Source organism: Lissotriton helveticus, chromosome 7 (assembly GCF_964261635.1).
Source record: "Lissotriton helveticus chromosome 7, aLisHel1.1, whole genome shotgun sequence".
NCBI lineage: Eukaryota > Metazoa > Chordata > Amphibia > Caudata > Salamandridae > Lissotriton > Lissotriton helveticus.
Window position 1 is genome coordinate 34,957,810 of NC_136068.1, and position 25,607 is coordinate 34,983,416.

Below are 25,607 nucleotides of genomic sequence, written 5' to 3' on the forward strand. Positions count from 1 at the left end.
CTGTATTAGCAGCTATATGGATAGTGGGTGCATTAGGTAGGAGAAGGCAGGTGTGAGGAGAAATAGGGGGAGTGAAGTGTATTAAAGGAGAGTTAGAGGGGGGTGGGGCATTGATAGGGTGGACGTGGTGTGTAGACCTTTTATACAACACGTGGGGATCACAGGGGTGTTGAGTGGGATGGAGTGGATCAGAGTTCAAGGTGACCGAGTAGATTTTGGAAGGAGCAGGGGAGGGTGTAGGAGTAGAGAGAGTGAAGGTAGAAGTGTTGTTGGGAGGGGAGTGGTCTCTGACTGGAGCCAGGGAGAGAACAGCTTCTATACAAGATGCGTGAGAGGAATCAATACTGGGTTGAGGGAGGAAGAAGGTGTTGTTGTGGGATAGGGGGGAGGCAGGGGGAGGGATGGTGATGGAGGAGGAGGGATAAGAGGTGTAAGGGGCTGTGGGCATTGCGGGAAGCCTAAGAGATTGTGAAAGAGGTGAATTAGTAGATACGGTCGAGCAGGTTGGAGGAATGTGAGGGTTAGGTGAAGAGAAGGAAGGGTGTTGGAGGGTAGGATAGAAAGGTTGACGGAGGAGTAAGGTCCAGGGCTCCTTGATGGCAGGGGGGTAGGGGGTGGGAGGGTGGCAAAGAGGGTAGGCGTTGAGGAATCTGGAGTGCTAGGTGTGAGGGTCAAACGGGAGGAAGTAGGAGGATTAGATACATGCTCTTTAATAATAGGGAAGATGTTATCAAATAGGTTAAGACTGCGGTCCGTGGATTGAATGAGAATAGTTCCGTTGTTGTAGATGGTGATGGTGGCTGTGGCTGGGAAGAGTTGTGATGGAGCAGTGTAGATCATAAGACCGTGTGCGGATTTCCTCGTCGAGGAAATCGAGAGTAAGGCTAGGAAGGCTTTCCTCCATTGGGCTCTACGTCTAGTGAAGAAAATGATGTCAGTGGTCGTGATCCCATTATGTAGTGAGAAATATGGGTCAGCAAAGGGTGTTTCTGGGTGAGATTTTAAAAAGTTGATTTTTGAGGTCAGTGAGATTTTGTCTGTTTCCTGAGATATTTGCTTGATCGTTTTATTGACTATTCGTTTGAACTCTGGATAGGATTGTATTGTGTGCCAAGCTTCCTCTAACTTTAGAGCTTCAATTGATTGCTTCAGGAATGGGTAAACCGAGTTACTCAATCTGGATTGCCTTTCAACCTACAGCCAGCAGTAGTGTGCCAGAGACTCTTCATCTGCTTCCCTCATTCTCCAATAGTATTTTATCAGCGCTCCTTGTCTTGATGGGATCTGGTTTTTTTTTACCCGAATTCCAACCTAATCTGGGCTTGTGGAATGTGGCGCTGAATTGTAAATAGATTTTTGAAGAGACTGGTTTAGGCGGTGTTCAACATTTTTGCGTCCTTTTTATTTAGGAGTTCCGAACCATATGTGATTGATGGCAAGAATTTTACTGCCACAACCTTTAATAAGTGAGTCGTCGAACAGTCACTTCGTTTTTTTTTCCAAGATTTTAAATGCGGTTTGCTTTTGCTTTCCGCTGTTTTAGATATTGCTTGTAGTTAAGGTGGCGATCTAACGTTACTCCCAGGTATTTATATGTTCCCTCCTGATCCAGGCGGTTAGAAGATTTATATGAAGCAATCTTTCCTCTAAAGACCAAAGACCCTTGATCTCCATATCCCCCAGATGAGCAACCCACTTCAGAGTGGAGGCATCCGTTATCACTGTGGCCACTGGAGAAGGAGGTTGAAATGTCTTCCCTTGAGAAAGGTTGCCTGAAACTCTCCACCATACAGATCCGCCACAATGTCTCTGGAGATTCTGACCACCTCCCTGAGATCTCCGTTGTGTTGAAACCACTGCTTGCGGAGGCACCACTGGAGTGCCATCATATGTCAGCGTGCATGGTTGACCAACAGTATGCAGGAAGCGAACAGACCTAGCAGGAGTAAGACCTTCAGGACTGGACTTCCGCCCCTTCTTGAGACAATGGAATCATAGCCTGGATGTCTAGAATCCTCTGAGGAAGCGGGGAGGCATGGTTTACAGTAGTGTCCAGTACTGCCCCTATGGACAGGTTGCGCTGAGAGGCCACCAGCTGCGATTCGGGTACATTTATTGAAAAAACAAAGTTGCCCAACAGCCGAACAGTTATTTGCATATGATGCAGCACCAACTCTGGCAACCTCGCTTTGAGCAGTCAATCGAATCCCCAACCGTCTGAGATGAGCTGCAACCACTACCATCTCATTTGTGAAGACCCGGGTGCGGAAGTAAGGCTGAACGGAAGGACCGCAAACTGGTAGTGTTGAGATCTCACCGTAAAATGGAGCTACTTCCGATGAGACTTCAGGATGGGGATGTGGAAATACATATCCTGGAAATCGATCAACACCAACCAGTCTTCCTGCTGCAGCACCAGAAGAACCTGAGCTAGGGTCAACATCTTGAACTTCTCCTGCTTGAGGTAAAAATTCAAGACCCTGAGGTCCAGGATCGGTCTCAACCGCCCTTCCTTTTTGGGGATCAGGAAATATTGGGAGTAACACCCCTGACCCCTTTCCTGATCCAGAACCATCTCTATCGCACCTTACTGTAGCAAGGCCAGGACCTCTTGCTGCAGGAGCAACAGATGGTCCTCCGAACACTAGCCCTGGCGATGAGGGTAAGGAGGGGGAAACTCCTGGAAAGATAGGGCATACTCATTTTCTACAAGATTCAAAACCCAAAGATCCAATGTAACGCATTTCCAATTTTGTAGAAAATTGGACACCCGGACTCCTACGGGGCCAACATGCTCCAAAATGAGGGATCTAGAGCTGTTTCCCTGTAGAACCAGTGGGGGGAAAAGAAGAGGAGGAGGAGGACTGTTGCTGGGCGTCCCCCCGCAGACTTGTACCGGGGGTTCTGCTGCTGCTGCCGACGGCCTCGAAATGAACCCGACCTCCCAAATCCATGAAATCTCCTGTAACGATAGCCCCTAGGCTGGGACTGCAGGTCTAAGGTTCTCGTAGTAGCCCTGCTATCCTTGAAACGTTGCAGAATCCGCTTTTGGCCCAAAGAGCCTGGAACCATCAAAAGGAAGATCAAGCAGAGTGGCTTGCACATCCGGAGAAAACCCCAAACCTCTTAACCAGGTGTGCCTCCTGGTAGCCACCGAAGATCCCATCACCCTGGCAACTGAGTCCGCTGTATCCAAACCTGACTGGATCAACTGACGGGCTGAAGCCTGCGTATAAGTCAACACCTGCAGAAAGTGACCTTGAACATCCTCCGGCAGCTTAGGAGCCACCTCTTTGGCTGTGTCTACCAAAACGTGGACATATCTTCCCAACAAGCATGTGGTGTTTGTAGATTTTAAGGCCATGCTTGCCGAAGAGAACACTTTTTTCACTGACTGCTCCAGCTTTTTGGAATCCCTATCCCCCGGAAGGATCCTGCAGACTGTTTGGATGACCATGAAGCCTAAACCACCAAACTCTCCGGTGAAGGGTGAGAGGTTAAAAAAGCTGGATCCCCAGAGCAGCCTTATAGCATCTTGCCACTGCTCTGGAGACTACTAGGGCAGACATAGGCTTCTGCCACACTTCCAAAATCAGCTCAGTTAATGCCTCATTGAATAGGAGCAAAGGCTCGACCCCTGAGGAAGGAGAGTGTAAAACCTCAGTCAGAATGTTAGAGCTGGTCTTTGCAGTGGGCAATTGCAGATCCAACAGGTCAGTAGCCTTCCTGATAACAGTGTGATATGGAGACACATCCTGACAAGGCATTGCCTTAGGTGAAGACAATTCCCACTCCAGGTAAGCATCCAAACCACTGGCCTCCTGAAGATCCTCAAAATCATCCACAGAGTCAAGGATTTCCCCCTCTTCAGCTTGCTCCTGCTGTCCCTGGAACTCCTCTTCTTCCAGCAGCCTCTGGGCCTCCCTCCTGGAGCGCATCTTCGGAATCAGTGCCGGCGTCGAAAGAGGACCTTCAGTAGCAGCCAGCAGTGCCGAACAAAGGGAAGGGAAGGCCCCGGCTGAAAACCTTGGCGCCGGAAGATGCCATGACGGAATCATGAAGGGCACGAATGTTGCCTGGGCATAATGTTGGGCCAAGTTATAGGAGATCAGACCCACGGGCCTGCTGGCACGCTGGATGGGTTAGCTGCTTTGGCAAACATCGCATTAAGAAAATGCGACGTATCCGCACCTGGACCCGGAAAAAGTGGGTATGGATCCAGAGCCGCCTGGTCTGGATCCGACTGAGGCCGTGAGGTGGGTGGTGGCTACTGCGACGGGGACACTGGAGCAGGTGAAGCAGGATGTGCCGGAGACGTTTCCCTGGGCGCTGCCAAATCTCTTGGTGCCGGAGAATGGACCGGAGTCGCCTGCGGAGAAGGCGAGGGAGAAGGCGACCGGACCAGGAGAAGCCGACCTCAAAGACTTGCCTTTTGAAGAACAATGCTGGGACCCATGGTGATGCTTCATTTTGTGCTTCTTCAACGACCTCGAAGGTGTGCGGGTCGTCGACTTCGACTTGGATCTCTTGCTGCCTCTCTTCTCTTTTCTCGCCCGGGCCATGAATAACTTCGCCTCCCTCTTCTCAAGCACCTTCGGATTCATTCTTCTACAAGACGAACATCCTTCAACGTTGTGATCCGACAACAGGGACCAAAAGCAGTCTTTGTGGGGTCCGTGATGGACATACGACCGCCACATTCCTTAAAAAGACTAGGACCCTGACTTCTTTTGTGTAGCCATCGCACTTCTACACCACAGAATGAAACTGAAACAATGTAAATCCTCGAGAAATGGAGAGTCCCAGAAAAACTGTTACTCGTCGACGGCGTGGAAAAAATGGAACTGACGTCAGCACGCGGACGAGGTCTTCTTATGGCTCCGGTGACATCATATGGAGTCGCATCGGAGCCGTGCTACTGTGACGTCCTCATCGATGTGGGAGAGCTATGAAAAGGTTTCCATGGAATGCTGGTGCAGGGGTAAATTCAAATGGTGAGGAATCCACAGGCAGATGTATCCATCAGAATATTGCTGTACTTTAGAATTCAAACAGCAGCCTTCCTTGCACTAAGGTCCATGACACACTGCCGACACTACAGATCTCACTTGCTACTGTTCGTAACCTATAAGGTCTCCTAAAGCTCCGTCCTCTTTACAAAATCCTTCAATGTCTAGGCTGAACTTCACACCAGTTAATAAGCAGCATGCTGGTCTGCTGTACTCGTCATAACCAGGTAAATAGGGAGTAAATGATACACAGCAACGTCCCTCAAATTTCGCCGGCACTGTACTGATAGGTGATAGGTGATAGGTCACGCTCAGTGCCACATTAAAAAACATTTTTGCATGATTCGAACAGTGGCTTTTCAGATAAAAATACATCTTTTTATGTTTGTGAATTGCCAGATGCAACAAAGGAATAGATTATAACAAAAATACTGATGCTCTAAAGTTACTATTGTTTTTTTAAAGTTTTACATGCTTAAAAATGATATTCCATTTTACTCTCTAAAACGTATTTTACTCCCCACAATAAATAATCTAGCTTCGAACTCTTATCTGAAGCCCTGCATGGGAATCATCCATTGTCCTATCAATAAACAGGCTACAACTATTTCAAACAACTGATGACACCAGCTGCAGCTTAAGCCGGTCATTGCTAAAAGACATTCAGGAAGTCAGGCAATCTTGAAACTACTAGATGAAATATAGCTGGCACCTATCCTGATCATAGCACAGTTGGTCTCAAACAGCGGAGTCTCTTTACCATTAACCTAATACGGCCTCGCTGCAAGGCGCTGGATGGTGCTGGATCCCTTGTTTTCAGCATAGGCTCACTCACACAGAGCATCTCTTTTCAGCACAAACAACACTGGACTTATCCTCCAACCACTAAAAAGACACCCAGGGCCTTTCCAACCCTGCCAGTGCCTGGTCAATCACTCACATACCCTTAATTAGAAATGTCACACAGAAAGCCGAAGACATGCTTCTCTGGAGCTGGTAGTCAGTCTTCACACTGCATTCATACTGCATTGCGGCACAGAGACAATGACTATCCAAGTTCTAGACAATGCCAGCTTCAGGACGGGTAATGGCATCCCTCGCCCTATGATCCGGCTTAATCTCTCAGAGGCCTCTTATGTTCATCCATTAGAATCACACACACACCTATGAAATGCCGAGTAACTACTAGTGAACTGCAGAGCACCCCAAAGATTAATCCTTTCAATCCTCGATCACAGGATGGAACCTTTCGGAGATCTCATGGCTACCCATTGACACAAGAAATCCGCACACCAAAGACACGCAGCAACAAGAGCCTTAACGCTCATACATCGAATGTCTCAAAGCTTTCCTCACTCTCATCAGGTTCTAGATGTCTGCTGCTTTTCTCACATAAAAAGAGAACTCAATCCTGACCGCTCCAAGCAAGTCCACCTCCAGTCCAGCTCCATGACTGTCTCTCCAAAATGAGGCTGCAGAGATTCCGTTCCCAACACACCACTACCACAAAATCCTTATGCTTCATGAAGGACATGACCTCTACTTCAAAGCACACATGGCCAAGGAAGCATAAACTGCCTATCAGCAGCTTTTACTGCAGTGCAAAACCAAGCCCAACTTTCCTCTCCCAACTGAAGCACAGTCCTTTAACCCCTTTGATGGGAGTAAGGCTCTATCCCACGCACAGCTGCCAAACACCTGGATCTAACGAAGTGTGTCTGCATGCAGCGATCTGAATCATGCAATTTCCCATTCATTCCTATGGGCCTGTATGACATTTGAAAACCTCGATGAAGAATCATTGACAGAGTCGGAGGATAATTTACAGGGTACATCTGTGACAATGATGAAAATACTAATTAGACACAGTGACAGTAAAGTATCCAAATTACAGACTGAGATTGACAAAATGGAAAAGGAGATTGACACAAGTAATCTGAAAGAGGTCATTATAAAGAACTATGACATTTTGGAAAAGATAATTGAAGGTCTTCAGGTATACTTGAGAGATACAAAACTCAAGAAAATCAGGAGTGATGAGATGGATTTCAAGGAAGGGAGAGTGTACACGTTCGCAAGAACGTATGATAATCTTAAGGTACCAGGGGATGGTATGAGAGGACGCGATAAGACTCTGGACACTAGATTTATTAGTAGTAGCTCACGGACTTCTGCAGAAAGCATCCCTGTACGAGATAGAGATCCAAGTACTTCCACCCCACAAGGTCAATCTACTTTTTTAGTGAAAATGGAAAGTTTGAGATCAGACAACAAACAGATGACAAAAGATCAAAAACTTGAAGGGGTGGGAGGAGATGGAAGAAAACTAAAGGAACCTGCGGGTCCTGGGGTGCAAACAGGCTCCAGGAAACACAAGGACCTTCCATTACTACTGACAGTAGGGGTTGGAAAGAGTGAAGGGAACAAAGGGTCTTGAGTAAAGGACTGGGCTTTTGCCCCACACAAGTAGGGAATCCTACTGATGTATTTGTGGACCTTTACAAATCTACTCGATTTTTTATATTAAAGAATCATTTTCACACAACTCCGATACAACGACCGCCGTTTGTGGAACAACCTCCTTCCCTGAACACACTGTGTCTGACCTGTATGATGTGCAACTGTTACTTTGACTAGCGGAGGATGAACCAATACCAATGGAAAGGTTGCCAGATAACTTGGACATTGTCAAGAATGTAAATATAGACAATGGTTTAAACAACGATCTAACCCCCAGATTCATCAAAGTCATGTTTTGCGAGTCCTTAATAGCGAATTTCAAGGATTCGCTATTAAAGACTCGCAAAACGGGATGCGTGTAGAAATCGCAATATTTTTAGCGATTTCTACTGCTTCCTTATTTGCGATTCGCTAATGCGATTAGCAATTAGCGAATCGCAAATAAGGAAGCAATTTCAAAGGTGCCAGGGTGTCCAAAGGACACCCTGTTGCAGCCCTGAAATGGTAATGTACACTGGTGTTGCGCACACACATGTCCCAAGGACATGTGTGTGTGTAACATACAACTTAGAAAAATGCACTTAAGTGCATTTTTCTAAGTTTTTGCATAATAAACCCACCCTAATGCCAGTGTTAGATTTATTATAAAATGCACTCAGAGGGCATCTTGGAGATGTCCCCTGAAAAACGACCAACTTCTAGTGTATTGGCTGACTGGTCGCTGCCAGCCAGCATCAGACAGTTTTCAGAGCTCATGGGGTGAGAGCCTTTGTACTCTCAGAGGTCAGAAACAATGCCTGCTCTGATTGGAGGTGCTCCCCACCGCTCCCTTGCAGGAACAGCAACACTTGGTGGGGAGCCTCAAAGGCTCCCTCCATGTGTTATGCTGATTTGAGCAGCTCCAACTAGTGGAGATCTTTTTGGTGGCAGGACAGTTGGGAAAATTAGCCAGAAGTGTAGGAGAGTCTAACTGGGCTTGGCACACCACTAGGGTGGCCCTGAGCGAACGTAAACTCCTTTCTTCAAAATTTTCCATCTTGGTTTGTAGAATTAGGCCCAATACGAATAGGGATGTGGCCCTCTCGTTACTAAAGGGTGGGGGGTACCTAAAGGGTGTAGTTACCCTAAGGGACAATAGCCATTGGCTACTGCCCCCCCCAATCTCAGTAACACCCTTAAATTTAGTATTTGAGGGCTACCCTGAACCATGTTCCTCGGGTTCGATGACTTAAGAAGAAGGACCAAAGAGCTGTGCAGCAGCAAAAGAGGAAGACAATAACTGACTTGGTCCCAGCCCTACCGGCCTGTCTCCTGCTTTAAGGACCCTGCTTGCAGAAACTGGTGTGCCCTGCAGCCAGCAACCTCCAGGAACCCTAGAGTCCCTGGGCTGGCTTCGACAAAGACTCTTTTCTCTTGTGGAAATCGGATTTGTCCAGCAAGAACAACCTCCAATAAGAACTCCAGTGCCTCCTGGAACCGCGAGTCCTCACCACTATGCACCTGTGGCCTTTAGCCAAAGTCAAGGTGGCCCAACAATTCAGTGACATCTCCTCAGCGATCCTGACCTGGGATCCAGCACTGAACGACCTTTCCTGAACTTCCCCACGACGCCTGCAGCCTCCTCTTGAAGGTTCCCCCCAACTGCGACCAGATCTGGTGAAAGAAACCGGATGCCTAAAAACACCCCGGCACCCGCAGCCCCCAGGCTTTGGGGTGCCCAACCGATGGTGTCCCAGCATCCTTTCACTATCCAACTCACCTCTCCAGTCGTAAGATTTCTTCAGTCACTCATCTGGACCGAGCCTGCAGCCTTTGTCTCCAACTAAGGATCTCCGCTGATTTCTATATGGCAGCGGACACCCCCTTTGCACCATGCACCCGGCCTCCACTGTGCGTCTGGTGGTGCAGCTTTGGTTCTACTTTGTGTCCCCTACAGTGCTAACCTCAACCACTAGGGCCTATGTTCCTGAACCATGGGTACTTACCTGCAACCGGTACCTCTCCGAGGTGCCCCCAGCTCCCATAGGCTAACATTAGGCTTACAAATATAACATTTATTTGAGACGTGGACATGTGGGTCTGTTATCGGGGTTGAAAAGGACAGTGGAGGGATGGAAGAGGGAGTGGTTTGCACTTATGTAGTGCTTAGTGACCCTAATGAGGCATCAAAGCATTTTTAGATGAGTAGCATGCTACTCTGGTACCCAAACAGGATTAGTGGTGAATACGTTTAGGGATATAAGAAATGAATTTGAGTTTTGTACGTGCAAGTCAGTTAGTTGGATTGAAAATGATAGTGGAGGGATAGAAGATGGAAGGGTCTAGAAAGAGCTTATTTGAAGATCATAACAAAGGGAGAAGGTTTGGGATGAGTGGGGGGGGGAGTCAGATGGAAGGGTGTAAAAAGGCTTATTTGGGAGATCTGAATAGTAAAAGAGGTTTGAAAAGATTCACGGGAGGGGTGGAGAGGGAAGAAAAGAAAAGGGTTCTTTTAGGGATTATAGTAAGGGTAGAGTTGGGAAGTGTCTAGAGAGGAATATTTTGTGAACCACAGTGGTTAGAGAGTGGAGGTACAAGATATACTGAGAGGTATAGGATGAGAAATAGGGTAGAGCATTCGAGAAAGTAGTAGATTGAGGTTTGGGATGAGTCAGACAGTTGAGGTAGAGGATATAATGAGAGAGGTATGGAGGAGATAGAGGGTAGTGCATTGGAGAAGCTCAATTAGGAGTAAAGTAATAAATATAAAGATGCATAAGTACATGGAAGGTATGTATGTGTAAGCAAGGTAATATACCTAGATTTAAGTTGTATTAAATAAACTCAGACTTTGAAGTGTTGCTGTAATTTAAGCTAATTTATTTATTTTTATATCTATATACGTTTCCCCTAAATAGTGAAGCAATTGTAGATGACTTATTATAAAAATGTACTCATTTATGCACTGACCTATATACATGCTAAACAAAGAAAAATATAACCATACGTGATATGTACATTTGTTAAGCAGAACTAATGAAAATGATTATATCTATAAAAAACATTATTCTACACATTGATACAAAGAAATACACATATCTAGGTACACATATATAATACAAATAACTGCTCAAATTCACAGGGATATGCTGTATACTTATGTTTGAGTATGGTGGTTATGTGGGGAAGAGCCAGCTCCTGGGTAGTCTTCTGCAGATAAGGTAGTTATCCATAGATCTTATGTTTGGAGGTAAAGAGTTGAATAGTTTGGCTGCTTGAACAGAGAAGAATGTGCCACCTGTTGTTTTTTTTCTGTATATGGTGGGAGTTTGAGGCGAGGTGCAAATTTAGAGTGGGGGTTCCTTTGTTGAATGTATTTAGTGATTGTATTCCTGATGAAGAGAGGGTCTGTTCCGTGTTCCATATTCTCAGACTTCCAAACAGGATTCCATCCAGGAAGAGGCACTTACTGGTGTGGCAGTTGAAAGTTTGTGGTAGACACGGATCAGAAGAGCGTCTGACAGGCCTGCTTCCTTTGACCAGGTCCATAAATAAATTCTGTGATATTTGTTTGAAGGAATGGAATAGCTAGGTTGGCCTACTCTTGGAGGGTTGTTTTGGAAAAGGGTGGGTGCTGGTGGTTTTTCTTAATAGGAGTCCAATGTGTCTGCTTGGTGATGCAATGATTTGCCAGTTTGTCTGAAAACCTTAAGTAATGGGATGAGCTCCTTCTAGGCAATAAGGTTTATGAAATTCGGTCAGAATTGTATTGAATTCTTAATTAGCACATTTTGTTTAGCATTTTAAATTCTGTGTGAACAGTATCTTTTCTTAGCTTTTTTGATTTCTGACTTGTATAATCTATTAAGTTTCTGTAGGTAATTTTTTTCTTGATTGGTGTTTGTTTTGAGTCAGGCGCATTGCAGCTTTTTAATTTGCTGTTTATTCTCTTTTAGCTCTCCAATGTGCTTGTTTTGTTTTGTTCTTTTGTGTTGTTCTGAGTGGTATTAGGATATCAAAAGCTTCCTGTAGCCACTCATATATACTTATTGAGCTGAATTTATTTTGTCTATATCTGAATTGGATGTTAGTGGTCTTTCTAAGTGTTCAAAATTGAGTTTGTTCCACAGTCGATAGGTGGATGCATGTGTGGTTGTTTTAGGTGCGTTGCTGTGTGTTGTTTTATGCTGAAAGCAAGCAAATTGTGGTCTGACCTTGTGACTGAAGTAATCATTTGAAAGGTAACTATTTCTGGATTTGAAAAAATGACATCTGGGATGTATCCAGCGATGTGTGCGGCCAGTAATTATTGTTTTTCAATGTGGCATATTTTGGTTGTCAAACCAAATGTTTAGGTCAACAAGAATGCATAGGTTGGAGTGTGGTGTTATCAGGTTTGAAATTGTGTCTAGAAGTAAGTCTGGGAATGTTGCATTGCTAGGTTAAGGTCTGTAAAGTGGAAGGAAATTATAGGAGGAAGATGGTGTAGGGTTGCATTTGGTGAAGTGGGCTTCACAACATTGTATGGAGACGTCGTCAGCTTTAGTGATATTTAATGTTTGTTTGAATACAACAGCTAGGCCACCTTCTCTTCTGCTTTTAGGATTTTGGGTGATAGTTTGATAGCCTAGAGGAGAGGCTTTATACAACACTGGAGCCATGTCATCTCCCAACAATGACAAAGTAATGAACAGTGTGTCATGTTGTGTGCCAGTTAGGAGGTCATAGATGTGATTGTTGTCTTTTTTATAGTGATCGAGCACTTATTAGTAGGCAGTTTAGAGAATGTCTTTTGGTGGCGGTGTGACTTTGTTTTATAGAAGAGCGAGCAGGGTTTTGTGGACTTGTAGCAGGTGTGTCCTTAGTGCTGGCGTTAGCTGTATGAGGATAGCAACGGTGTCGTTGTTCTGCATTGTATTCCTTGTCCAGCAGGCTAAGAAGGCATTTTGATGGGTCTTGAATAAACATTGATAAGCACTGATTTCAAGAGGTTTGGATCACACCTAGAAAACACGGAGACGTCATAGCATCTTGTATGACGTCACTTCCTGGTGTGTGACGGCATCGCATGAAGCTAATTCCGTGTATTTGTAGTGTTGTGAAGCAGTGAGTCTTCCTGACGTCATAGTTAAGAGCATGTATGACACTGCACTGATGTCACATCAGTGTACAATGAGATGGCACAATACATGGAGTCCTTGACCCCTGTGACGTCACAACGCGTGGTACGTCACCACTGTGCAGTGTGCGTATGGAGCGACAGTACCAGGAATGACGTCACGGTGAGCTGCATTGCGTCACTCTGTGTATTATGACATCGTACATCCCTCCCCCCGTACCTGTGATAGGCTCTCGCTCCTGCATCACTTCCTGCCGTGGCCCCGCCCTTCGCCCGGCCTCCTCTTCGAGCGCCCCCCCTTCGCGGCAGAGGACATGCGCCGACTAACCGCCTCCGCCACTGCGCACGCGCGAGACCCCGCCGTTGCCGGACCGCACCATGTCCCGGGGGTGGAGCTAGGACCGTACCACTCGCCGGGCTCCTCTAGGATACCTTCCCAGTGCAGGTGGCTTCGGTTCGCCCCGCCCCCCGGGTGACGTCAGGAGGACGCACGCCGGCGCGCGCACTGTGGGCGCCGGAGCTGGTGGAGGGTGGGAGGACGGCGGCTGTGGATCCGGGAGGAAGAGCGCCATTCACTGCTCCCCCTGCGCCCGCTGTCGGCACCTGCCTGCCGGAGCTGCACAGACCGGGCCTCGGCACCCCGGGCTCCCGCGCTGCCCGCCTCGGTGAGCCAGCACCCCCCCGCCCCGTGATGGGAGAGTCCAGACTCCATTAGTGCAGGTGGCCATGGAGTGTACCACCCCCGGGATATGGGGGAGTTCAGCATGTGTTGGTGCAGGTGGCCATGGGAGATACCAACTCCGAGATATGGGGGGATCCAGCATCCATTTGTGCAGGTACCACCCTCCAGGATATGGGGGAGTCCAGCCTCCCATTAGTGCAGGAGGCCATGGGAGATACCACACCCCAGGATATGGGGGATACAGCATCCATTTGTGCAGGTGGCCATGGGCTGTAGCACCCTCGGGATATGGGGGAGTCCAGCCTCCATTAGGGCAGGTGGCCATGGGAGGAACCACCCCCCGGTATGTGGAGGATACAGCATCCATTTGTGCAGGTGGCCGTGGGAGGAGCCACACCCCTGGACAAGGGAGTCCAGCCTCCATATAGGGCTAATATACTCTACCCTGCTTGAGAAGGGCTTCCATGTCCCTGGATTCCTCTGCCCTGTCTGCACCCCTTCTCATTCCAGCTCCCTCTCCCCAGGCCCGCTAGAGACAGGCATGCTGCTTGAATGATGGAGCTGTGGGAGTGTGTCCAGGGATGGTACATTTGTGTGTACATGTCACATGCGTGCATTGTTCCAGTCTCTCCTGCAGCGACCATTCAGTGTCCACTCCCGGCTGTTGTTGTATCCCAGGTTGATGATCAGTCTGCTCTAGGTGACGCACAGATGTGTTTGACTGCCCTCTTTGCATTCTGTAGCAGATCACTCATGGTGATGCTGTCATCTGTCAGTGTTTGTATTGAATGTTTATGTGCTTGGTAGGGGGTCCGTGCAGGATAAAGTCTCTGCTTCTCCCTGGGCACATTCTTGAAGTATGCTTCCCCCTCCCCCGGTCCCTGCAGTCTTTCTTTCTAGTCTGTACTGCGTGCGCATTGTTCTTTTAGCTAGTTTATTCTGTGCTTTTTTAGCACTACATCCCACGTGTGCTTCTGAGCGCTAGGGGTAAGGTGAGGTACAAATCATTTAGACAAAGTGGGCTCAGATTATCTTTGTGCAGATTTGTGGGGCACAACAGTATGTTTTGGAGTGGGGAGGGCCATGCTGCTGGATGATCGAGAGTGCATAGAAAGCCAGTAGGAAAAAAATTAATTCCGCCAGGTGGCGGGAAGTGTCGTATTCATCTGACCTGCTTATGGCTGAGTGTAGTTCTTCCTAAAGTAATATGGGTGAAATGCAAGCAGTTTATGGGGGTAATGAATTAACTTATTCTATGAAACTTGGACCGCGGGGCTTCTTTGTGAAGGCTCCCTGGGCCCTCTTCACAACATAACAAAGAGAGACTCCTCCGGCGTGTGAGAGTGTAGCCACCTAGTTAGGTACCCCTCACTTGAAGTGCTCTTGCACCCCTCTGGCAATCCCACAAAGCGCAGATTATTTCGCCTGGTGCGGCCTTCTATGTCCTCCACCTGCGCGGCGAGCTCTTGGGTCACCACCGTGAGTCGAATTATTTTTTGTTGAAGTGAAGTTATTGTGTCTTCTACGGCCGATACCCAGGTCTCCTTCTTTGTAACGCGGTCCACAGGCTTCTGGAGATCCTGTTTAAGAAATGAGACCTCCTGTGCCGACCGTGCCAATTTGTGCATCCAGCATGTTTCATGACTGTGTAATTGCTGCCAGCAGGGCAGCGTTGTCTGGAATAGGGTACCCACCATTCACCCCTCAGTCGCCGCAGTGATGGCGGTGGTGTTTGGTTAAGAGTGCTCTGTTTCGTGGAGTGGGCAGACATTTTATCCTTTGTCATGTTGCCAAGGGGAAGGTGTCTGTAGATAGAGCCCGGTCTTTACCTAATGCTGTCCCGGCTCCAGTCAGTCTCCTCCAATACTGCACCTGACTGAGGGCCTGCCAGGAAGTACCTCTGCACAGCGGGTGGTGTAGTCATCCAGGAGCTGAAGACCTCCCGGTCCCTCGCACAGTCAGCGTGCCTCCCAGCAGCCACGGGCATTGAGTTGAAAGCCCAGGGGCCATCCACTCTGTCCGACAGGCTGGGTGTGTCACTTCTCCCTAGAGCTCACAAATGGCCTCTGCACCAGGATCTCCGCTGGCCAGATGTAGTCTGCCCTGCCACAGGAACAGTGCCCTCGATTTTCTCCAGGGTGCAGGCCGAGTGCGGCATGCAGCCCCGATGTCCAGGAGGCCGGATTAGACACTCATGGGCCGGGGACCCACTCCCACTGGTCTAGAAATTGCCCAGTCAGCCTTTTCAGGGGAAACTGGCGGATGCTGTCGGATATTAAGGCTCAGTGGGCCGGAGCGCTCTTAGAAAGTGGCCGCCATGATAACTCGTCCGGCCACGCCCTTTTCTTTTAGGGTTTGATTACTTGGTCTTTCAGCAGCTGGTAGCAAAGGGTATTTGGGTTACTTCATTGTTGTAGCAGCAGAATTTACACCATCATTTACTTCATCTGGTTGTTGGAAGCTAATGAAAGCACTGGTTGTGATAAGTTGCAGTTGATAGAATGCATGTTTCTAGTGGGATTGCGCCACAAAAACATGTATGCAAGAAACATTGGAGAACTGTTTTAAATGGCTTTGTGCAAAACTGCCATAGACTTGAAAGCAATTTTGTGACGTATAGGTAACCAGAGAAAGAATCTTACATCGGTTTAATATGGCCCAACCTCGCATAGGCAGCCAAAATGCGAGCTGCTGCGTTTTGTTCAAGTTGACCACTTTGAAGCAGTCTGTTAGAAGATGCCAATTGGCATAGTCTAGTCTTGACTGGATCAGTGCATTGACTACCGTTGACTATGTTCTAGTCACCTTCCAGAAAAGTGAGAATTTTCTGTAGAACTTTAAGCCGAAGGAAGCATTTGTTTGTTTTTGGGGCTTGAAGTTTCATTGACCGTGAAGTGTCAAGATGAAGCTTTAAAATTTCTTCCAGCATTAACACAGGTGCCTGTCGAGGGCCAAGAGGTCTTGCTCTTTTGCTCGACACTGAGAGGGGTAAGCAGGACCTCAGTTTTTGTGTGAATCCAACTTTAAAAAAATGAAGGGCATCCATCATCAAGTGATTGCCAAGAGGTTTGGCTAGAGTTTGATGTAGAAGTAATCTGATATCAAAGATCTCTAAATTCTTGACTAAATGATTGGAAGGAGCAATCCGTGGGCTAGCGGACCATTGATTATACACAACACCCTCCTGCCCGCCTAAGATTTATAGTGACTTTCAGGTAAAGGAGGCCTTCGGTCATCCACTTGTGGATGTCTTGTACGCAGTTGTTTATGTTCTAGAGGTCCTGAGCTATTCTTCCTGCTGGTGTGGGTCTCTCCATCGTACACCTGCTTCTATCAGGTGGAGACAAATCCAGGTTGGTTGTTGGCCTTCTAGTTTAATGAGGAACTCTTGCCAATGTGCCAGAGCTGATGCAGCAGGACTTTCAAGCCAGGAACACGATGAATCTGCTTTCATTGTTTATTGTGCTCTTGGAGTTGATTTATTGCAGCTTTTTCCTGGTATTTGCTAGGGTGTGCTAAGTCAGAAATCTGGCCTCAGTTGGTTGAGGGTTGTGGAATGCCTTTTGAGTGATGCCCAGGACATTCTGTTTAGGTCAAAGATTACTTTCCATGTTGTATACATGATTAATTAAGCGAGTGCTTTCAGGAAATGATGAGCTCAGCTTGCATAACGGATAGTGGTCTCGATATAAAACTGGTAACCCCTTTGCAAAAGTTAACATTTTAAGGCCATTTAGAATGCTCTGAGCATATGCATGCATAAGCATGGAAGTGCGATTGTGGAGTATTTGCTTTCAAAATAAAATGTACTCTGAAAAATTGCAACTTCATTCAACCTTATTTCTCGATACAATACAAATGTGAACTTCTCTCCGGAACTGTCTGACAGAGCGGCTGGAAATGCGTGTGCTCTACCTTAAAGTATTGCATGTGTTGCTTACCAGATGCCTAAAGGTCCCAGGAGTCCATTGATTTTGGGAAACTTTAGTCGGATGATACATTGTCCTGATGAGACTAAAAGTCGAACTACAGGTTGATTCGTCAACATCCCTAAGTTGCTTTCAAAACATTTTATGGTTCGCCAAGACATACCATGTAGGAACAGATGCGACCTCCCCTTATGTTTGTTTGATATAAAATCATATACAACCTTGGAATCTGTTCACTGTCCAGGCCTCAAATCTAGAATATTACTAGCCCTGGAGGTCTAGTAATTTGAATAATTCTCTCGACCTAATTGCAATGTACTTGACTCCTTAAACTGGTCTCAAATTGTGTGATCCTCGGCAATTATTTGATTTACAGATCCGCTTTTGTCTTTATCATCACATTTGAGACCCCCTTCAGATATGAGTTCAGCATTTCTGCTATGCAAAAAAAACCTCTTGTTTGTTGTTTAAGTATACTAAACGTTTGCTCCAGGTGTAATAAGAATCTACCCACATAGGGTACACATGATCTGACTTCACTCATACCATTGCCATCGGGCAGGAGTGTTTCTCAGTACATGATCAAAACTTGCTTTTAATAAATATTGGTAAAGCTTGATGTGGTAGCGCACGGGGGGGGAGGAGTTAAAAGTGGGAAAAAGTGCTGCACATGAAAGTCTGTTTTTTACCCCGTACAAATGGTATCAACAAAGGGTCTGTGGGGCTGAAATCACAATTTCCCCAGCTTTTAGGGACTGACAGACATTTGTCAGAAAACCAACATTTTTTTTACAGTTTTGGTATTTTACTGAGACATAACCTATTTTTTGCTAGTTTTTGTGCTTTCAACCTTCTCCCAGTTAATGGTAAAAATGGGTATGAAAGCAATAATGGGTCCTGGAAAGCTATACATTTTAGAAAAGTAGACACAATTCTGAATTAAGCTAGGGGTCATTTGTGTAGATCCATCAAGGTTTCTTTATGGAAAGTAACAGTTAAATATAGGCAAAATTAGTTGAGAAACTGCCATTTGTGCCAACGTTTTCACCTGTAACTTCTTCTAATTAGGACATCTGTTTGAAAGAAGTATACCGTTACATCCGCTGGACCTTTCTGGTTGTGGGGATATATCCCCTTCGCTGCGGGCGTTATTTTCCCACTGTGCTGGGAGGGAGGGGGGCGCGCACTGCGCCCGCATGCTCCGGCGCTCCTGTGCTCATGACGAGCTCAGCTCGTCACAGGTGCATTACCTGCCGTGGAACGCTCAGCACAGCAGGGGAATTATCCCCGCATGCGAGCATTCCACGGCTCATGACGAGCTCACCTCGTCATGAGCATGGAAGAGAATATAGGACTTGTAGGTTCTCCAAGAACCCGATTAACCCAGAGCCAATAACTGAGCAGCTCTTGCAATCGTTTTTTATTATGTACAGGATATATAGCAATTTGGGAAAATATATACAGGGAAAAATCGGTATGAAAGACACCTATGTATTTCTGAACTTGGAACAAAATATACAGTTTAGAAACAGTGGCTATTTGCATATTCCCGAAATTGCGAGTACCCATAGTAGCACGAGAATTATAGGACATTTTTCGAAGTGACTTCTTTTTAGGTCGAGCCTAGATGAAAGCAAAGCGAAGCTTTGCTGTCCAGGGCTCGACAACTTATGTAATCACTTTTGGGGGAATGAGGACAGCAGACTATCACGAGCTTCTCCTGCCGGAGATTTGACCTCGTGAACGCGCACGCTTTCGCGTTGGTGAACAGGCAGGCACATGCATGCACGCAGGCACACACACACACACACACGCGCGCACACACACACACGCACACAGGCACACACACACACAGAGTCCCCCGTCGGACGCCGCCCCCCCGCAGGCCGGAACACAGCACTAGGAGCCTGGGGCTTCCGCGCCACATTACCTCGTTCTAGGAAAGGTGGCAACCCAACCCTACTTTTTCAATTCACATCCTCAAAGCGCATTCCAAGTTTCCTCCAGTTTATGTCGCTTGGCAGCAGATAGTCATGTCTCACTCCGTTCATCCTTTATGTCGATGTCCGTTCTCTTCCCGGTGAAGCAAGAGCGTGAGTTCCAAGCCTCATGTGACAATTTTAACTGCGTAGTAAGAAACGGATCTTTGATTGGACGAGAGCAAGAAGGGGCTGGGCTTGGGTATCAGCCGGTTCGGTTCAACGTACCCGGGATCGGAGAAGAGCAGGATGGCAGAAGTAAGGAAAATAGTTCGCGAAATCGGGGGAAAACTTTTCTATGGTGCGTTTTAAAATACAAAGAAAGGAGAGAGATGTTTTACAGCACTCTGCACGGTAATCGCCTGTACATAAGATCACTCCTCCCTCCTGAATATAAATAGGCCTCCTCTCCATACACTTCTCTCAGGCTGAGGCCCACGTGCACATATCCCCAACATTTAGTCACTGTCACCCCCGCCAACCCCGCGATTTTTTAAAGATCTCGTCGCTTATAAATAAGACTTTGTGCAACACATGAAGTGGGGTTCTTGCGGCATCGTGTTAAAATTGAAAATCCTGGTGTGCCGTTTGGTGTAAAGGAACCCGACCAGAGTGTTGTTCCCATCCGAAGTCACGCAGGGCGAACTCTAGTTTCTCCACTGGCGAGGTTGTTGTCTCACCCCTAACCCTCGAGGCATCAATGGACAAGAGGGCAGGTGTGCAGAAAATGGCGTGCTTGCGCGCGGGCAGCAGTAGCGGTAGTGTAGCTAATATTAGAGGGACCCCACGAGGCCACGCTGCACCTGTGGCGCTGGCTCGGGGTAGAAGGAACCATGGTAATAGGAGGATAATACCTTGGTTATGGGAAACATGAAAAAGGGAAAGCTGCAAAATAAAAACACCAGCGGCAGCGATAATTATATACGCAGGACTCCAGGGATACACGTGCTGTTATGTACAGTAAGGACCCCATACATAGGACGCCACATGCACTATAGACAGAAGGATATGAGTGATGTTCTGTGCACTGATAGCGAGAAACTTTAGTCTCCGCGGAGACAGAAATATTGCCTTGTGCGCTATCAAAGGGGGGAGAAATGTTACTCTGTGTAGTGATACAGAGAAAAATATTACTCTGTGCAGTGAAAGAGCTAAACACGTGACCCAGCGATAGAAATGTTGACCATTGCAGGGATGAACGTAAAGACATCGCACTGGGGAGCGATGCACAGAGCTGCAGTTTCTATTCATGTCAGGGGGATTTTAGTTTCGCTCATAGTTTGAAGTGATACCGCCCTATAAAAACGTTCATCGCGGGATTTACTTTAATATGAATTAACCAGTCGAGCATCTGCCTTCACACATTTTAGAGATAACATGTTTGCAAGAGACATTTACTTTTTAACCTAACCAATTGTAAATTGTCAATCGTAATATTAAATCTATTTCTCATTTTTAAAAAAAAACTCTAAGGTGAACTTCTCAGAGCCTATGCCATGTCTTGTTGTATATCTGTTACCATTTCCAAGTGTAAAAATAACAAAATAATACTATCACAAACAGTGCCACATTATGCCGCATAAGATGCCTTTTCTTGTCACATAGTTTAATCAACCCTGTCGCGTAATTTGGCCCTCTCGTTCCGCATAATTACATTTGTTCTTTCTGTATGCCAGTCCAACCCAGGCTCCATGTATGGTATTATATTGTATTGTAATTGCATTTATATAGCGCTTACTACCCCTGACGAGGCGTCAAAGCGCTTTTTCGGCGAGTAGCACACTACTCCGGGACCCATAGAGGATTAGTGTTGAATTAGTATAGTGAAACATGCAAGTACATTTTAAGTGGTGGATAGGTTAGTCAGTTAATTGGATTTGGAATGATAGCAGAAGGATAGAGGACAAAGGTTTGTATTTATATAGCGCTTGGTGAATTAATATGGTGAAATATGAAGTAATGTCAGTGGTAGATATTAGTCAGGCACTTGGACATTTGTTCACAATTCGCCATGTGCCTTTCGTTTGTCTCACTCTCTCCTGCCCCTTCACTGTCTTGGCCTCTCCACTCTTCCTCAGTTTCCGTCTCACTCTCTCCTGCCCCTTCACTGTCTTGGCCTCTCCACTCTTCCTCTATTTCTGTCTCACTCTCTCCTGCCCCTTCCCTGTCTTGGCCTCTCCACTCTTCCTCAGTTTCCGTCTCACTCTCTCCTGCCCCTTCACTGTCTTGGCCTCTCCACTCTTCCTCTATTTCTGTCTCACTCTCTCCTGCCCCTTCACTGTCTTGGCCTCTCCACTCTTCCTGTATTTCTGTCTCACTCTCTCCTGCCCCTTCCCTGTCTTGGCCTCTCCACTCTTCCTCTATTTCTGTCTCACTCTCTCCTGCCCCTTCACTGTCTTGGCCTCTCCACTCTCCACTCTTCCTCTATTTCTGTCTCACTCTCCCCTGCCCGTCACTGTCTTGACCTCTCCACTCTTCCTGTATTTCTGTCTCACTCTCTTCTGCCCCTTCACTGTCTTGGCCTCTCCACTCTCCACTCTTCCTCTATTTCTGTCTCACTCTCCCCTGCCCGTCACTGTCTTGACCTCTCCACTCTTCCTCAGTTTCCGTCTCACTCTCTCCTGCCCCTTCACTGTCTTGGCCTCTCCACTCTTCCTCTATTTCTGTCTCACTCTCTCCTGCCCCTTCCCTGTCTTGGCCTCTCCACTCTTCCTCAGTTTCCGTCTCACTCTCTCCTGCCCCTTCACTGTCTTGGCCTCTCCACTCTTCCTCTATTTCTGTCTCACTCTCTCCTGCCCCTTCACTGTCTTGGCCTCTCCACTCTTCCTGTATTTCTGTCTCACTCTCTCCTGCCCCTTCACTGTCTTGGCCTCTCCACTCTTCCTCTATTTCTGTCTCACTCTCTCCTGCCCCTTCCCTGTCTTGGCCTCTCCACTCTTCCTCTATTTCTGTCTCACTCTCTCCTGCCCCTTCACTGTCTTGGCCTCTCCACTCTCCACTCTTCCTCTATTTCTGTCTCACTCTCCCCTGCCCGTCACTGTCTTGACCTCTCCACTCTTCCTGTATTTCTGTCTCACTCTCTCCTGCCCCTTCACTGTCTTGGCCTCTCCACTCTCCACTCTTCCTCTATTTCTGTCTCACTCTCCCCTGCCCGTCACTGTCTTGACCTCTCCACTCTTCCTGTATTTCTGTCTCACTCTCTTCTGCCCCTTCCCTGTCTTGGCCTCTCCACTCTTCCGCCCTCCCTCTATCTCTCTCGCCCTCCCTCTATCTATCTCTCGCCCCCCCTATATCTATCTCTCGCCCCCCCTATATCTATCTCTCGCCCTCCCTCTTTCTATCTCTCGCCCTCACTATCTATCGCATCACCACAGCATCACTATGCGCTACCACAGCATCACTGCATCACTCGTCGCCGCCACAACATCATTCAGAGCCACCACAGCATCAATCTGTGCAACCATTCAACAACAACTGGTTCAAATATGTGCTCTCAATGTTTCAAGCTTTATTACAAATGTCACAAAAAGATGTTGATATTTCACTTCTGTTCTTGGATTTTGTCACAATAAAATACACTGAACATAATCTTCACAAAAGTTAATTCCAAAAGTTTAAGCTATTGCCATTGTAAATTACAATACCTTTTATTTAAGTATTAATTATTAAAAAAAATTAAAAGCCATTATTTGTAATATCAATACATCTAAGTCACTTAAATACAACACATATTGCATTACAAATGCTATAGGTGTCACATATGCGAAAGTTAAAACTATTGCCATTGTAAATGACAAAGCTAATATTTCGCTATTTTCAAAACCAACACATAAGTAAACAAGCATTTGCAATGCAATAGGTGTCTCATTAGGAGAGTTTGAGCTATTGGTATTGTAAATGACACATTTTTTATTTGTTTTGTTTTTGAAAATAGCGAAATTAATAGCTTTGTCATTTACAATGCCAATAGTTATAACTTTCGCAAATGTGACACCTATAGCATCTGTAATGCAATATGTGTTGTATTTACGTGACTTACATGTATTAATATTACAAATAACAATGGCTTTTAATTTTTTTCCAATATTTAATACTTAAATAAACGTCATCATCCTGTGATTCTGGGCAAATCACTTACTCTCCCGGTGCCTAACAAAAATGAATGTGTCTGTCTGTAATGTAATTGGTGCTTATTTAAAGTGCTTTGATACATTCTGGTCAAGTTTGTGCTATAGAAAACTAAAAAAATATATATAATATGGAACAAGTAAGGGTGGGTGAAGAAGAAGGGAGGACGAGTATTGTAGAGTAGGATGTTGAGGGGTGCTTGAGAAGTGTAGTTTCATGTAGTAGAAGGAAAGGCAAGAATGGTACCTGGGTATTTGATTTTTGCTTCTCGATGAGATCTGCCATCCCTGAGGCCTTCTGAGCTGGCCTCCGAATATGTGTGCTGCTGTAAAATAGTACCCATGCAGCATATCAGAGTAGCTCTCTTTATATGTGATTGGGCCACCATCCTTTGGCACAACAACCAGCTGCCACGGAAAGACAGCGAGGGTCTTCAAAATTTGGTTCAGAGCCAGCATGGAGGCTACGATTGTACAGCGCCTCATGCATGGGCATTCATAACCTTTTCGAAGAGTTTGGCACCTAGATACATGACTAAAACGTAGTTACATCGTAGGTGACCAGGCTGCACCAAATAATATTGACCCACCTGGTTATGGCTACTTTTTGATATGAGATAAACCAACGCGACAAAACAGACTTCAATGATTTGTAGATTACCTCAAACCTTATTTTTGTTTCTTTTCACAAGTAAATATCAACGTTTCATTTCGAAGTCATCACTGCATTGGTTTGATTATAATGCGGGATAGAATGTTCTCTTTAACCCCTTAAGTGCTGCCGTCGGCCAACGGTCGTCACGGGCACTACCTCCCCAGTGCTGCGTGCGACCGCTGGACGTCCAGTTCAGCACCGGATAATGGACAGCGCAGCACTGGGGAGGTTTGTTTACTAGCTCCCAAGTGGTTAAACCTCATAGCAGAGTAAGTAAGTAAATAGTGCCTAATTTTGGAACACAGCTTTGTGTTCTCCAATATTTAACTTTCAAAAATTATTATTTAACATTTACACTGGTCATAAAGAGTGTGAAAACGCAGCCATCCTTGGCCAGTGAAACACAGAGAACGAAAAAGTGAAAGTGGTTGTGAGAAACATGGAGTTATGTGAACAGAAGAAAGCACAGTATTAGGAAGGCTAAGTGTGTGTAAAGAGCAAGTAAGCAGGCTGTCAAGGAAAAATGCATAAATACATGAATAAATAAATACCGCCTTCGGGTAAAGTCCGCGCTATATAAAAATGCATAAATACATAAATAAATAAATACCGCCTTCGGGTAAAGTCCGCGCTATATAAAAATGCATAAATAACTAAATAAATACCGCTAATCACCGCCGTCACTCTGCCGGCCTGCGACCAGGAAGTCAGGCAGGCCGGCGCGACAACAGGAAACAGGAAGTAGGAGGGCGGGAGCCTACCCCGCCTCCCACGGAAGAGCCGCGATTGGAGCCGTGTTTGGAGCACCGGAGCAGGCAGGAGCCTACCCTGCGCCCCGGTGCCGAAGGAGGGAAGAAGAGTCCTGCTGCTGGCCCCTGCAGCTGAGAGCCGCCACACGAAGGAAGCCGGTGAGTGGGTTGCTGAGCGGGGCGGGGGGGGGAGCATGTGCGCGCGCGAGTGCGGGGGGGGCGGGCTGTGTATGTGTGTGTGTGTGCGTGCGTGTGCGTGCGTGTGTGTATGTGTCTTGGAGTGCGTGTGTGTGACTGTGGGGGAGGGGGGTGTGTGTGTGAGCGAGTGTCTGTGTGCCGTGTGCCTGTATGTGTGTGCATGCGCTCGCCTGTGTGTGCGTGCATGCAGAGGGGTGGGGGCTGCCTGCGTCTGTGTGAGCAAGGGCTGTGAGTGAGTTACTCTGCGCATGCGCGGGTACTCTGCGCATGCGCGGGTACTCTGCGCATGCGCGGGTCTGACGCGCGCTCCCGCGGTGAAAACTGCGATGGAAACGCTCGTGTCAGATTGCTGTCCTCAAAACGACATACGGGCAGCATTAGGTCTGAAGCAGACACTCTCATTGCTCACGCATTGAGAGTACGTCTGCTCGACCTAAAAATGTGTCATTTACAATACCAATAGCTCAAACTTTCCTGATGCGAGACCTATTGCATTGCAAATGCTTGTTTACACATTGTCTTTCATTTGGAAGACAGAAATGCATCGAAAGTCAATAGATAATAACAGTTGCTCTAAAATTCTGTGTTACCCTAAGTCTCCCGATAAAACTGGCACCTCACTTGTGTGGATAGGCCAGGTGACAGGAAACGACACAAAACAAACGTGTACATATTTTAATTTTACATTGAAAACTTACCCTTTTTTGCAAAATGCCTAGCT

At 46.7% G+C, this 25,607-nt stretch overlaps 2 protein-coding genes across 2 annotated transcripts in view; one reads left to right on the forward strand and one right to left on the reverse strand.

Moving 5' to 3' along the window:
• The window catches only part of PRR19 (proline rich 19), a 115,630-nt gene extending 102,711 nt beyond the window's left edge, over positions 1 to 12,919 (reverse strand). Inside the window, exon 1 of the mRNA XM_078651322.1 lies at positions 12,788 to 12,919. The gene's annotated coding sequence lies outside the window, so the exon portion shown is untranslated. The remainder of the gene's footprint in view (positions 1 to 12,787) is intronic.
• A 123-nt stretch (positions 12,920 to 13,042) lies between these two features.
• The window catches only part of PAFAH1B3 (platelet activating factor acetylhydrolase 1b catalytic subunit 3), a 49,279-nt gene continuing 36,714 nt past the window's right edge, over positions 13,043 to 25,607 (forward strand). The window contains exon 1 of the mRNA XM_078651323.1: positions 13,043 to 13,232. The gene's annotated coding sequence lies outside the window, so the exon portion shown is untranslated. The remainder of the gene's footprint in view (positions 13,233 to 25,607) is intronic.